Source organism: Zea mays, chromosome 3 (assembly GCF_902167145.1).
Source record: "Zea mays cultivar B73 chromosome 3, Zm-B73-REFERENCE-NAM-5.0, whole genome shotgun sequence".
In the NCBI taxonomy this organism is placed as follows: domain Eukaryota; kingdom Viridiplantae; phylum Streptophyta; class Magnoliopsida; order Poales; family Poaceae; genus Zea; species Zea mays.
Genome location: NC_050098.1, coordinates 124,698,767 through 124,715,163, shown reverse-complemented (window position 1 = coordinate 124,715,163; position 16,397 = coordinate 124,698,767).

The window sequence follows — 16,397 nt, the reverse complement described above, 5'->3', positions numbered from 1 at the left end:
ACGATGCTACTCATATTGTTGATTTGTTCTTTCGTGAAATTGTTCGCTTGCATGGTGTGCCCAACACAATCGTTTCTGATCGTGATGCTAAATTTCTTAGTCATTTTTGGAGGACTTTGTGGGCAAAATTGGGGACTAAGCTTTTATTTTCTACTACATGTCATCCTCAAACTGATGGTCAAACTGAAGTTGTGAATAGAACTTTGTCTACTATGTTAAGGGCGGTTCTAAAGAAGAATATTAAGATGTGGGAGGACTGTTTGCCTCATGTTGAATTTGCTTATAATCGATCATTGCATTCTACTATAAAGATGTGCCCATTTCATATTGTATATGGTTTGTTGCCTCGTGCTCCTATTGATTTAATGCCTTTGCCATCTTCTGAAAAACTAAATTTTGATGCTACTAGGCGTGCTGAATTGATGTTAAAACTGCATGAAACTACTAAAGAAAACATAGAGTGTATGAATGCTAGATATAAGTTTGCTAGTGATAAAGGTAGAAAGGAAATAAATTTTGAACCTGGAGATTTAGTTTGGTTGCATTTGAGAAAGGAAAGGTTTCCTGAATTGCGAAAATCTAAATTGTTGCCTCGAGCCGATGGACCGTTTAAAGTGCTAGAGAAAATTAATGACAATGCATATATGCTAGATCTGTCTGCAGACTTTGGGGTTAGCCCCACATTTAACATTGCGGATTTAAAACCCTACTTGGGAGAGGAAGTTGAGCTTGAGTCAAGGACGACTCAAATGCAAGAAGGGGAGAATGATGAAGACATCCACACTACTGATACATCTATGCCAATACAAGTACCAATTTCTGGTCCCATTACTCGCGCTCGTGCTCGTCAACTCAACCATCAGGTGATTACACTCTTGAGTGCATGTCCATCATATTTAGACCATGGAGACCCGTGCACTCTTGTTTTGCTTAGGAACCAGGGAGAAGACTGAAAGGGAAAAGGATTTGAACATGCTGGATTCGGACTATAGAAGAACACAAACTTGTGACGGTCACCATGGTCACATGCGGGCTCGGATTGGAATGTTCAAGCACAACATGGAAAGCTTATCAAGTCTACTTTCATATGGATCCGGAATTATAGTCATATCAGTTCTGAGGCCGCCGTAATCATTGTTTCCTTACTGAGACATTTCCTGCCTTTTCTGCCAATGGTGCCGCGTGACCCTATTTTGGCCCAATGGGTCGTGTATCAAGTTGGGTCCATTAGGGACAAATCCTAGGGTTGCAGCACGACCCCAATACCCTTGTGGTCGTCCTCCCATGTTTTTAAACCCCCTAGCCGCCACCAAGAACAGCGGGTTTTGTTTAGATCAAGTTTAGCTCTCGCTACTTGCTTGTAAGCGCGCGTGCTGGTTCAGCCGCCCGTCTTCTTGTCTTCGGAACCCCACCATATTGGAGTTTGATTTTGTAACCTACATTTAGATCTGGTAATTCAGTACTTGTTCTACTTGTTCTTGCTAGTTCTTCGATTGCTTGCAGGACGAGTGCCCTAGTGGCCAGGTTGTCACGCTCCACTAGATCGTGACAGCCATAGGAGGTGGTGTATCGGTTGCTAAGGCGCAGCGTCTTTGGAAGGCTGTAGTCGGGCCATGAACGTCGTCTCCTACCCCAATCGAGTTATTCCACACCCTCTCATCGAAAGATCGGGCAATCACCCAACGGGTGCACATCACTTACGAAGCTCAAAAGTCATTCCTAAGGGAATGCAGAGCTAAAATTGCCGAAGCTACTGAAAGTCGTTCCTAAGGAAGCGCAGCGTAAGTTTTCTGCTCAAAAGTCGTTCCAAAGGGAATGCAGAGCCAAATACCGCCGAAATATAAGGCGAAGAAGTTCCAAAGTCGTTCCTAAGGGGATGCAGAACTTATACCGCCAAAATAGAAGGCGAAAAAGTTCAAAAGACGTTCCTAAGGGGATGCAGAACTTACACCGAAAAATAAACGGTGAACACCAAAAAATAAACGGTGAAGAAAGCTCCAAAGTCGTTCCTAAGGGGATGCAGAGCTTGTGTGTTCCAGTGTGGGTGCGTGTCTTTGGCATCTTCATCATTTTGCATCATATCATCACATCATTTCGCATAACATCACATCATACTTCATATCACATTAATGACACGAGAATTGAATACGAAGTTGATCTTCGGTGAATGTTTCGTAAATATGAAAATGTGCTAAGGCACGAAGTAAGCTTCGGGGAATACAGCTTCATTAGCCTTGTCACAAAAGAAGGGATCCTTTTTTACAAAGCATGGATATTTTTACGAAGCATGGATTCTTTTTCTTTACGAAGCATGAAAAGAAGGGAAGGTGTTTTTTAGCCGAAGGCTCAAAAACGGTATGTATGTAAAGTTTCATGCATCACAAAGAAATGAATTACAATAATTTACATATTCGATTCAAAGCTACACACATCAAATATTACAGTCTTGTTATAATAAAAGTACAATGTCTCATACATTGTCCATTTCAAAATGTTTTTACAATAAGAGCTATTCCTCTTTAAGGATTTTTTTAGCAACTTCGTTCAGTAACTTGTTAACAACTTCATTAACAATAGATTCAGCCATATTAATGATCTCCAACGCTTCCTTCGTTTCTGGATCAGCCAGGGGATCGAATGGTTCCGGTGGCAGAGATAATTCAGCTGAAGTAGGAAAAATTAATTAGTCCGAAGCCACAAAAACAAATGCCGAAGCTGAACACCAAAAGATATTACCTATACGTTTTTCGCGCTCTGCAGCTTCTTCAGCTTGTCTCGCTTCTACTCGGGCGTCGTGGGTGTCTTTTTCACTTTTCTTTATAATTTCATGAGCCATCTCTCGGCCACCATTCACCCAGACATCATTATTGAATTTTCCGCCCATCAAGGTTGCTTCAGCTGAAGGATCCTTCATATCATCTGTGGAGAAGGCAGCTTTGGTCTGGGCCATGGTTTTAATATGGTCGCATCCCGCCTTCTCCAAGATGGCTGAAATTCCCCGCGCACCAGAAAACGCGCAAACATCCCCGCGATCACTTAAAATTTCTTCGAAGGTTTCAGCCTCTCCACTTATCCATTCAATAACTCCTTCGGGGTCGCCTCGTATGAAGTTTTCTTCGGTAGAGTAGGCACCCACGTTGGTGAAACTAGCTTTTATTTTCTTCACACACTCCAAGGATTTTTCAAAGCATCTTACCTTGGATGTGCGAAGTTCTTCAACATTTTTCTCTAAATGATTTCTCCAATATTCGTTGATTTCTTGGTTAGCTTCAGCGAGTGCGCATTTTTCTTTAGCTTCAGCCAGTTGCCTCCGAAGGTCTTCAATTTTAATCTTTTGGGCTTCGGCCTGAGCTTTGAAGCTAGCTTCATCTTCTTTGACTTTATTAACTAGAGAAATTAAGATTTTGTCTTTTTCAAGACCTTTGTTTCTCAATTCAATCACCTCTGAACGAAGGTTGTTTAGGGCCATTATATAGCCTTCGTCCTCAATGTTTTTATGTGCCCTAAGGGCATTACTAAGAATCAAGCCCTGCAAATGGAGGAAAGAATTAAGTATGATAAGTGAAATACCTCATTTTCAAATTCAAATTTAACGTTTATACCTTTATGCTATTGTATGCTAGGCTGTCAGCAAGTTCATCCTTCGATAAAATTGAAAGGCCATCTTCCAGCTTCGGGAAACCCATGCTTTTGCCTATCTCCCGGCAGACAGTTATTTCTTTGTTGTCTGGGAGACAGTATAAGAAATCATCTTCATTGCTTCCATTAAACACTAACGCCCCCTTCAGATATTTCCATTTTTGGGCGTAGTGTCGCGCTTCTAGCATTTCTCCTTGGGATAGTTCCTTCCCCGAAGCATGACGAATAATGTACTCAATGCTTTTGTTCGAAGCTTCGGGAGCAGGAGTTTCGACCTTTTCAGATGCAACTTGCTATGTCGCCTTTTCTTCAAGTACGACAGGCTCTGTCTCAGTGGGCACTGAAGGCCCAGCTTCGGCTTCAGCTTGAACTTGTGCAGCTTCGGCTTCAGCTTGAACTTGTGCAGCTTCGGCTTGCCCAGTTTCAGTTTCAACCTGTGATTTGGTTTCTGTAAGGCCCAAAATTCGTATAAAAAATGATGAAATAAATATATGAAGAAATGAAATAGTAGATTCTGACATCTCAACTTATACTTGAGCAATGAATGTGAGGAATGAATTTTGAAAACCAAGAACTATTGTGGAAAAGAAGTAATAGAAAAATTCCTATTCAACTAAATGAATATGCACCATAATCATTTGTTTACATGAATATTCAAGTTTGAAGTAACATTTACTTTTATCCCCATTCAAAATACTATTTTTTTCCTAAAAAGAGAGAAAACAAAATGGGTATGTTTCATACCTCAAGTAATTACCAAATAAACAAAATAATTAAAATAAACATACATTTATGGAAATATGTAGAATTTAATTGTATGGATATTTAATAATAACAATATTCATATCAATACAAATTAACTCATTTGATAATTAAATAACACCTGGAATGGGAAAGAAAGAAAAATAAAAGAATAGGAAAACTCTATATACAATATGAAGAAAAATGTGTAAATAAAAGTGCTTTTCATAATGGAATCCTTGGGTTGAATACTTAATCTAAAGTACAAATTCACAACAAAGATTTGGATTCAAATTTGGGGTTTACAAATAAAAAGGAGGGAAACAGAAAATAAAAGAAAAAGAGAAATGCTTGAATGGGCTGAGATCCTGCCTTTCGGCCCACTGGGGAATCACCTCTGCGCGGCCCATCCACTGCGCACCCGCGCCTGCTGACGCCCGGGGCCCACCAATCAGCCTCCGCGGACATCTGCTTGAACCAATGACGCGTGGGGCCACGTCGTCAGCTCATCCGTCTTCCTCGCGCTGGCGTGCACTGCTGGAATCGCACGGACTCTGCGCAACGAAATCCGCGGCCGCCCGACCGATGGGTCCCACCGGGCATCCTTTGTGCACCAGGCGCATTTTCTGGTTTCGCTGACGGTGGGCCCCTATCACTGGTCGTCTTCCACACGGACTCAAACCATCGCCCGAAATCCATGGATTCCGCACGAATCGGGCAGGCGGTTCCGATCCTCTGGCCGGGATCCGCTCGCCACGGTGCTTAAATAGAGCTGTCACCGCAACCCCCCCCATCCTCTTTCTCTGGCCAGCGACGCAGAACCACAGGCGCCCGGAGGTGAGAGAGAGAGACCTTCGCCGCCGCGCTGTGCCTTCCCATCCATTCATCGCCGCCTGGTGTTGTTAGAAGGGTCGGGGACCTGCGCCGAGCTTCTGCGAAACAGTACGTGGTGGTTGCGGGCGGAATCGTCCATCGTGCGGTCCTTAATTGCTCGCCGTGGTCAAGCTCCGCCGCGGAAGCCCCTGTTCCGCGTGGTCGGGTCTCGTCGTCGCGCCAACCTCTTGGTATGTTCCCCGACCACTTTCACTATGTTGTTAGGAGTGCGTTGCACCTGTCCGTAGTAATTCAGAGTAGCGTAGCGCCGAGTTGGAGGAACTCGCCGGATTTCTCGGCCGTGGGCGCGGCGGCGCCGCCGTTGCGGGGTAGGGGAGAAGTAGGTATCGCTCGGCCGTTAGATGGCCAATGGGCGGCTGCGATTAGAGCGGGGGCGTACCGATTCACGGTGTTGATCGGGTACGTCTGTTTTGAATCGAACGCTCGTGCTCTGATCAGGATTCGTAAAATACTGGCCACTGATCTGTGATCGGACGACTGTAATCACATACCGGTTCGCAGTTGCGCCAATCTAATCAGGAACGTTCATCCGCGATCCATCGGCCGAAACTGCATCATACCGTTTTTGACCCCCACTTTGCAGAAAAACCCCCGAAGAAAACACTAAACAACCCGCCGTCCTATCTGTAGCGCTCTGAGTCACAGGTATTTTTGCAGCTAGGCCCCTATGGTTCTCAGATTTTGACGCTTAATCCAGAGCCTATTTAAATTGAATAATTGAATTAGAAAATGAATATTTAATATGAAAATAAGTGCTAGAACTTGTTTATTCCATAGAAAATCCATATGAACTTCAATTTAACCCATTCCAATTTCTAAAATTTTGTAATGTTATTCCCTAACACTTAGAGTCACTGTTTTGGCATGAACTCTGTTAGAAAATTTTTTATCATTTAACCCTATTTCAATCACATTAAACCTTAGGAAATTCATAACTTGAAATCTATAACTCCAAATTTAATGATTCCAGTTCCTGTGATCTTATTTTAATGTCTAGATTATTACTGTGTATTTTATTTACATGCTTGGTGTAATGTTAATTTTGCCTATACAATGTTTGTTTGTATTGCTACGACTAGCGCGAGGTTACGTGTCATCTGAAGATCATCCTGGTACCTGGAATCTCAAGTCCCAGGCAAGTTGTGCCCTTGATCACTTCTTTTTACCCAGCCATGTTCTGATTAATCATAATGATCTGCATAGGTTAATTTTGATGGGACCCAATAGGTTACCCTAGTTTGATTATCTTTATACCTTGTTGCCACTGAACTTTTTGGGTAGTACTTGCTAGTGCTTTATGTGGTTTTGGGTATGAAGATACATGATCACACTTTTATTATCTATTTATTATTATTGTTCATGATAAGATCATTATGTTAATTGGAACATGGAGCGACCACCCGGGAAAACAGTGCTACCACAAGGGTTTAATGGGACGCCCTTGGCTGATTAATTAGGAAAGCTAGTGGAAGACTACCTTACCCGAAAGGGGCAAGGGCAGTAGGGGAGTGGTCAGTGTAGGGAGGCCCTCGGGAGGATTTTGCTGCGATGGCGGTCCTGCAAGGGATTCCTGCATTGGAGCTTCCTATAAACTGTAGCGGGTTTTCTGAAGCTAGTGGAACTTTGTAAAGGCCTCGTAGTGTTACCCTGCCTCGCCTCCTCGGTAGAGGTGTATGGGAAGTCGCGATCCCTTGGCAGATGGGTAACATGACTTGTGGGTAAAGATGCGCCACCTCTGCAGAGTGTAAAACTGGTATACTAGCCGTGCTCACGGTCATGAGCAGCTCGGACCCTCACATGATTAAATTATGGAACTAAATTCAATTTGTCATATGCATTGCATCGCAGGTGAGGTTGTTACTTCTGTTCTACTACTTAATTGGGTTGGTATTTACTTATACTTAGTAATTGCTAATAAAATTTTGACCAACTTTAAAAGCAATGCTCAGCTCTAACCATCCTCTTTGGTAAGCCTTACACTTCACGTGAGCTCCCACCTTTGGCGAGTTCATGCACATTATTCCCCACAACTTGTTGAGCGATGAACGTATGTGAGCTCACTCTTGCTGTCTCACACCCCCCACAGGTCAAGAACAGGTACCGCAGGATGAGGCGCTTGGAGGATGTTGTGGCGAGTTCGTGAGAGGTCTAGGTCGTCGTCTCCCAGTCAACTTTGGGTTGCTGGACCGTTGTCTCCTTATAATGTAATTATCTATTTATTTTGTATAGAACTTCTATTATATATTAAAGATGTGACATTCGATCCTGTGCCATGATTCATCATATGTGTGAGACTTGGTCCCAGCACACCTGGTGATTATGTTCGCGCCCGGGTCTTGGTGCCCCGAAACCCGGGTGTGACAGAAGTGGTATCAGAGGAATGTTGACTGTAGGACGAAACCTAGATAGAACTGGACAACCAATACTTACTTACCTTTGCTATTCTGATCCTTTTCTAAACTTTTCTTAATCTTTTCTCATCTATTTTCCGCTTTACTCTGATTATTCTTACCTTTTCTTTCTAAGACAAATGTGGATTTCACACTTTGAAATCCTGTACCTAAAGTGACCTTTAGGAATAAGAGACCTATTCTTAGGAACAAAAATAAAACTATTTTTTTAGGTATCTATACACTTGAGTACTTGTTCTTATGATACTTGTATGATTTGGATCTTTGATTGAGTGTGATGGGTTGTGGAGTAATGTCCACAATTACATCTGTGTGTACATCTAGGCATAAAGGATAGTATTCGTAAGATAACTAGACAATCTAGATTATTCCTCTTAAAAAAAATCTAGTATTCCATATCTATCTCATCTTGATAGATTCTATCTTACCTCTGGACAATTACCTCATACAATTAGATACCCTAGTCTTGACATAAAATATCTGGTCAAGCCCTACCAAAGAATTTTTCATTACATAACCAACTATTAGCTTAATCATTCTGCCTACCAAATGATTACCTTGCAAAACTATCTTACCATATGTATCTAACTCAGATGGTCAATACCAGGCGGGGTGGTGGAATTGATTTACCTCCCAATCGACACACCCGGTGGATATATAGACAACCCCAGCCACAGCCAGCAGAGATGAATCCCCCTAATCCTCCACCAGGCGGAGTTGACCCACTGATGGAAGCTCAAATGAGGATGATGCAGCAAATGGCTGACACTATGGCAGATATGCGCGCCCAAATGCAGCAAGAACGCCAGGAAATGCGCCAGGAAAGAGAGGATGCACGTCGGGAGATGCACCAAGAGCGGGAAGAGATACGCCAGGAGAGAAGGGTGCAACAACAGCAGCTGCAACAACAACTACAACAACAGCAGCAACAGCAACAGGTGCCATTGCCTCCACCTCCACCACCAGTTCCACCCCGAGATAAGCATCGGGAATTCATGAGCCACAAACCACCAACCTTCTCCAACTCCACGGATCCACTACAAGCTGATGACTGGCTAAAGTCTATAGAGAAAATGCTCAACATAGCTCAGTGCTCGGACCGAGAGAAAGTACTCTACGCATCAGGTCGTCTCACGGGTCCTGCTGTAGATTGGTGGGATGCGTACTGCGCTGCTCATGCTGCTGTCGATACAATTACCTGGGCAGAATTCTCCACACAATTCAGGAATTACCATATTCCTGCTGGACTCATGAAGATTAAGAGAAAGGAGTTTCTCTCCCTCAAGCAAGGAAGTATGTCTGTGAGTGAATACAGGGACAAATTCATCCAGTTATCTCGATATGCTCCTAGAGATGTTGAGGATGATGAGCAAAAGCAGGAGCTTTTTCTGGACGGTTTGATTGGACCCTTGCAATATCAACTGGTATCACACACATTCCCATCCTTCCAAAGGCTACTTGACAAAGCTATTGCTGTAGAAAACAAGAGGAGTATATTTGGAGAGAAAAGAAAGGCTGCTAACCAAGGGCAGGCTGGAAGTAGTTCCCGTCCTCGCTATACTACCACTCCAAGTACACCAGCTAGTGGCAGTTCCGGGCAACAAACTCAGCGGGCACCAACTGCTCCCCCACAAGCAAGCACCCCAGCAGGACCCGTTGCTCCTAACACAACCACCAACAGAGCATGCTTCAAGTGTGGACAACCGGGACACTACGCTAACTACTGTCCCAACAGGGCTGCCTACACCACACCGGCTCCGATGAAGCAAGGACAAGCCTCGGCAGGAAAGAGTCAGCCCCTATCTATCAACCGGGGACATGCCCATCATGCAGAAGTAGAAGCTGAACCAGGTGAACTTGAAATTCAAGAAGAAGAGCCAGTTGAAGATGAAGTAGTCGGTGAAGAAGTCAACGAGCAACAAGAATAGAGATAAACATAAATATAGATACTTATATATATTTTACTATTTGTAAGATCTAAATATTAGTTTAGCTATTAGTTAGTATTTTACTATTTTAGTGATAATAATAAGGTCTATTGACCCTATGTTTTGTTGAAGAATTTTGCATCATGCCGAGATTTCTTTGTTTGTGCATATGTTCCGAGAACAATATCAGTATACATCCCTTTTCTTACAAATCTCGAGGACGAGATTTCTGTTAAGGGGGGTAGGATTTGTAAGGCCCAAAATTCGTATAAAAAATGATGAAATAAATATATGAAGAAATGAAATAGTAGATTCTGACATCTCAACTTATACTTGAGCAATGAATGTGAGGAATGAATTTTGAAAACCAAGAACTATTGTGGAAAAGAAGTAATAGAAAAATTCCTATTCAACTAAATGAATATGCACCATAATCATTTGTTTACATGAATATTCAAGTTTGAAGTAACATTTACTTTTATCCCCATTCAAAATACTATTTTTTTCCTAAAAAGAGAGAAAACAAAATGGGTATGTTTCATACCTCAAGTAATTACCAAATAAACAAAATAATTAAAATAAACATACATTTATGGAAATATGTAGAATTTAATTGTATGGATATTTAATAATAACAATATTCATATCAATACAAATTAACTCATTTGATAATTAAATAACACCTGGAATGGGAAAGAAAGAAAAATAAAAGAATAGGAAAACTCTATATACAATATGAAGAAAAATGTGTAAATAAAAGTGCTTTTCATAATGGAATCCTTGGGTTGAATACTTAATCTAAAGTACAAATTCACAACAAAGATTTGGATTCAAATTTGGGGTTTACAAATAAAAAGGAGGGAAACAGAAAATAAAAGAAAAAGAGAAATGCTTGAATGGGCTGAGATCCTGCCTTTCGGCCCACTGGGGAATCACCTCTGCGCGGCCCATCCAATGCGCACCCGCGCCTGCTGACGCCCGGGGCCCACCAATCAGCCTCCGCGGACATCTGCTTGAACCAATGACGCGTGGGGCCACGTCGTCAGCTCATCCGTCTTCCTCGCGCTGGCGTGCACTGCTGGAATCGCACGGACTCTGCGCAACGAAATCCGCGGCCGCCCGACCGATGGGTCCCACCGGGCATCCTCTGTGCACCAGGCGCATTTTCTGGTTTCGTTGACGGTGGGCCCCTATCACTGGTCGTCTTCCACACGGACTCAAACCATCGCCCGAAATCCATGGATTCCGCACGAATCGGGCAGGCGGTTCCGATCCTCTGGCCGGGATCCGCTCGCCACGGTGCTTAAATAGAGCTGTCACCGCAACCCCCCCCATCCTCTTTCTCTGGCCAGCGACGCAGAACCACAGGCGCCCGGAGGTGAGAGAGAGAGACCTTCGCCGCCGCGCTGTGCCTTCCCATCCATTCATCGCCGCCTGGTGTTGTTAGAAGGGTCGGGGACCTGCGCCGAGCTTCTACGAAACAGTACGTGGTGGTTGCGGGCGGAATCGTCCATCGTGCGGTCCTTAATTGCTCGCCGTGGTCAAGCTCCGCCGCGGAAGCCCCTGTTCCGCGTGGTCGGGTCTCGTCGTCGCGCCAACCTCTTGGTATGTTCCCCGACCACTTTCACTATGTTGTTAGGAGTGCGTTGCACCTGTCCGTAGTAATTCAGAGTAGCGTAGCGCCGAGTTGGAGGAACTCGCCGGACTTCTCGGCCGTGGGCGCGGCGGCGCCGCCGTTGCGGGGTAGGGGAGAAGTAGGTATCGCTCGGCCGTTAGATGGCCAATGGGCGGCTGCGATTAGAGCGGGGGCGTACCGATTCACGGTGTTGATCGGGTACGTCTGTTTTGAATCGAACGCTCGTGCTCTGATCAGGATTCGTAAAATACTGGCCACTGATCTGTGATCGGACGACTGTAATCACATACCGGTTCGCAGTTGCGCCAATCTAATCAGGAACGTTCATCCGCGATCCATCGGCCGAAACTGCATCATACCGTTTTCGACCCCCACTTTGCAGAAAAACCCCCGAAGAAAACACTAAACAACCCGCCGTCCTATCTGTAGCGCTCTGAGTCACAGATATTTTTGCAGCTAGGCCCCTATGGTTCTCAGATTTTGACGCTTAATCCAGAGCCTATTTAAATTGAATAATTGAATTAGAAAATGAATATTTAATATGAAAATAAGTGCTAGAACTTGTTTATTCCATAGAAAATCCATATGAACTTCAATTTAACCCATTCCAATTTCTAAAATTTTGTAATGTTATTCCCTAACACTTAGAGTCACTGTTTTGGCATGAACTCTGTTAGAAAATTTATTTATCATTTAACCCTATTTCAATCACATTAAACCTTAGGAAATTCATAACTTGAAATCTATAACTCCAAATTTAATGATTCCAGTTCCTGTGATCTTATTTTAATGTCTAGATTATTACTGTGTATTTTATTTACATGCTTGGTGTAATGTTAATTTTGCCTATACAATGTTTGTTTGTATTGCTACGACTAGCGCGAGGTTACGTGTCATCTGAAGATCATCCTGGTACCTGGAATCTCAAGTCCCAGGCAAGTTGTGCCCTTGATCACTTCTTTTTACCCAGCCATGTTCTGATTAATCATAATGATCTGCATAGGTTAATTTTGATGGGACCCAATAGGTTACCCTAGTTTGATTATCTTTATACCTTGTTGCCACTGAACTTTTTGGGTAGTACTTGCTAGTGCTTTATGTGGTTTTGGGTATGAAGATACATGATCACACTTTTATTATCTATTTATTATTATTGTTCATGATAAGATCATTATGTTAATTGGAACATGGAGCGACCACCCGGGAAAACAGTGCTACCACAAGGGTTTAATGGGACGCCCTTGGCTGATTAATTAGGAAAGCTAGTGGAAGACTACCTTACCCGAAAGGGGCAAGGGCAGTAGGGGAGTGGTCAGTGTAGGGAGGCCCTCGGGAGGATTTTGCTGCGATGGCGGTCCTGCAAGGGATTCCTGCATTGGAGCTTCCTATAAACTGTAGCGGGTTTTCTGAAGCTAGTGGAACTTTGTAAAGGCCTCGTAGTGTTACCCTGCCTCGCCTCCTCGGTAGAGGTGTATGGGAAGTCGCGATCCCTTGGCAGATGGGTAACATGACTTGTGGGTAAAGATGCGCCACCTCTGCAGAGTGTAAAACTGGTATACTAGCCGTGCTCACGGTCATGAGCAGCTCGGACCCTCACATGATTAAATTATGGAACTAAATTCAATTTGTCATATGCATTGCATCGCAGGTGAGGTTGTTACTTCTGTTCTACTACTTAATTGGGTTGGTATTTACTTATACTTAGTAATTGCTAATAAAATTTTGACCAACTTTAAAAGCAATGCTCAGCTCTAACCATCCTCTTTGGTAAGCCTTACACTTCACGTGAGCTCCCACCTTTGGCGAGTTCATGCACATTATTCCCCACAACTTGTTGAGCGATGAACGTATGTGAGCTCACTCTTGCTGTCTCACACCCCCCACAGGTCAAGAACAGGTACCGCAGGATGAGGCGCTTGGAGGATGTTGTGGCGAGTTCGTGAGAGGTCTAGGTCGTCGTCTCCGAGTCAACTTTGGGTTGCTGGACCGTTGTCTCCTTATAATGTAATTATCTATTTATTTTGTATAGAACTTCTATTATATAGTAAAGATGTGACATTCGATCCTGTGCCATGATTCATCATATGTGTGAGACTTGGTCCCAGCACACCTGGTGATTATGTTCGCGCCCGGGTCTTGGTGCCCCGAAACCCGGGTGTGACAGAAGTGGTATCAGAGGAATGTTGACTGTAGGACGAAACCTAGATAGAACTGGACAACCAATACTTACTTACCTTTGCTATTCTGATCCTTTTCTAAACTTTTCTTAATCTTTTCTCATCTATTTTCCGCTTTACTCTGATTATTCTTACCTTTTCTTTCTAAGACAAATGTGGATTTCACACTTTGAAATCCTGTACCTAAAGTGACCTTTAGGAATAAGAGACATATTCTTAGGAACAAAAATAAAACTATTTTTTTAGGTATCTATACACTTGAGTACTTGTTCTTATGATACTTGTATGATTTGGATCTTTGATTGAGTGTGATGGGTTGTGGAGTAATGTCCACAATTACATCTGTGTGTACATCTAGGCATAAAGGATAGTATTCGTAAGATAACTAGACAATCTAGATTATTCCTCTTAAAAAAAATCTAGTATTCCATATCTATCTCATCTTGATAGATTCTATCTTACCTCTGGACAATTACCTCATACAATTAGATACCCTAGTCTTGACATAAAATATCTGGTCAAGCCCTACCAAAGAATTTTTCATTACATAACCAACTATTAGCTTAATCATTCTGCCTACCAAATGATTACCTTGCAAAACTATCTTACCATATGTATCTAACTCAGATGGTCAATACCAGGCGGGGTGGTGGAATTGATTTACCTCCCAATCGACACACCCGGTGGATATATAGACAACCCCAGCCACAGCCAGCAGAGATGAATCCCCCTAATCCTCCACCAGGCGGAGTTGACCCACTGATGGAAGCTCAAATGAGGATGATGCAGCAAATGGCTGACACTATGGCAGATATGCGCGCCCAAATGCAGCAAGAACGCCAGGAAATGCGCCAGGAAAGAGAGGATGCACGTCGGGAGATGCACCAAGAGCGGGAAGAGATACGCCAGGAGAGAAGGGTGCAACAACAGCAGCTGCAACAACAACTACAACAACAGCAGCAACAGCAACAGGTGCCATTGCCTCCACCTCCACCACCAGTTCCACCCCGAGATAAGCATCGGGAATTCATGAGCCACAAACCACCAACCTTCTCCAACTCCACGGATCCACTACAAGCTGATGACTGGCTAAAGTCTATAGAGAAAATGCTCAACATAGCTCAGTGCTCGGACCGAGAGAAAGTACTCTACGCATCAGGTCGTCTCACGGGTCCTGCTGCAGATTGGTGGGATGCGTACTGCGCTGCTCATGCTGCTGTCGATACAATTACCTGGGCAGAATTCTCCACACAATTCAGGAATTACCATATTCCTGCTGGACTCATGAAGATTAAGAGAAAGGAGTTTCTCTCCCTCAAGCAAGGAAGTATGTCTGTGAGTGAATACAGGGACAAATTCATCCAGTTATCTCGATATGCTCCTAGAGATGTTGAGGATGATGAGCAAAAGCAGGAACTTTTTCTAGACGGTTTGATTGGACCCTTGCAATATCAACTGGTATCACACACATTCCCATCCTTCCAAAGGCTACTTGACAAAGCTATTGCTGTAGAAAACAAGAGGAGTATATTTGGAGAGAAAAGAAAGGCTGCTAACCAAGGGCAGGCTGGAAGTAGTTCCCGTCCTCGCTATACTACCACTCCAAGTACACCAGCTAGTGGCAGTTCCGGGCAACAAACTCAGCGGGCACCAACTGCTCCCCCACAAGCAAGCACCCCAGCGGGACCCGTTGCTCCTAACACAACCACCAACAGAGCATGCTTCAAGTGTGGACAACCGGGACACTACGCTAACTACTGTCCCAACAGGGCTGCCTACACCACACCGGCTCCGATGAAGCAAGGACAAGCCTCGGCAGGAAAGAGTCAGCCCCTATTGAATACGAAGCAAATCTTTGGAAATGCTTCGTTGAATGAAAATGTGCTAAGGCACGAAGCAAGCTTCAGGTGACAATTTTATCAGATCTGCCCTAGAAGGGGCTTCCTTCTTTACGAAGCAAAAAAAGAAGGGAAGGTGTTTTTTCGCCGAAGGCTCAAAAAGCGGTATGTGTGTATGTTTCATGCATCGCAAAGAAATAAATCACAACAGCTTACATATTCTATTCAATGTTACATACACCAAATGTTACATAGTTTTGTTACAATAGAAGCCTAATGTTCCTTCAACTGTTCCATACATCAAGCATTTCAAAATATTATTACAAAATCTATTCTTCTCTAAGGACTTTTTCTGCGACTTCGTTCAAAAGTTTATCGACGACTTCATCGATAATGGAGTTCGTCATGCTTATAATATTCAGTGCTTCCTTCATCTCTGGATCAGTTAGGGGATTGTACGGCTCCGGTGGCGGGGACAGTTCAGCTGTAGTAAGTAAACTGTTAGTTCAAAGCCACATAGCAAGTACTAAAGCCAAAAAATCAAAAACAATACATATGCGCCTTTCGCGTTCAGCAGCCTCTTCAGCTCGCTTTGCTTCTTCCCGGGCGTCGTGGGTGTCTTTTTCAGTTTTTTTATAATTTTGTTGGCCATCTCTCGGTCACCGTTCACCCAGACTTCAGAATAAAATTTCCCGCCCACTAAAGTTGCTTCGGCTGAAGGATCCTTCGTGTCGTCTATAGAGAAGGCAGCTTCGGCCTGGGCTATAGCCTTAACGTGATCACATCCGGCCTTCTCCAGAATAGCCGCGATTCCCCGAGCACCGGAGAAAGCACAAATATCCCCGCGATCATTCAAGATTTCCTCGAAAGTTTCGGTTTCCCCACTTATCCATTCAATAACGCCCTTGGGGTCACCCCGGATAAAATTTTCTTCAGAAGAGTAGGCGCCCACTTTGGAGAAGCTAGTTTTTAATTTCTTCACACAATCCAAGATTTCTCAAAACACCTTTCCTTGGGGTCGCAAAGTTCTTCAACATTTTTCTGTAGCTTATTTTTCTAGTATTCACTAATCTCTTGGTTAGCCTGTGCGAGCGCGCATTTCTCATTAGCTTCAGCAAGTTTTTTACGAAGAT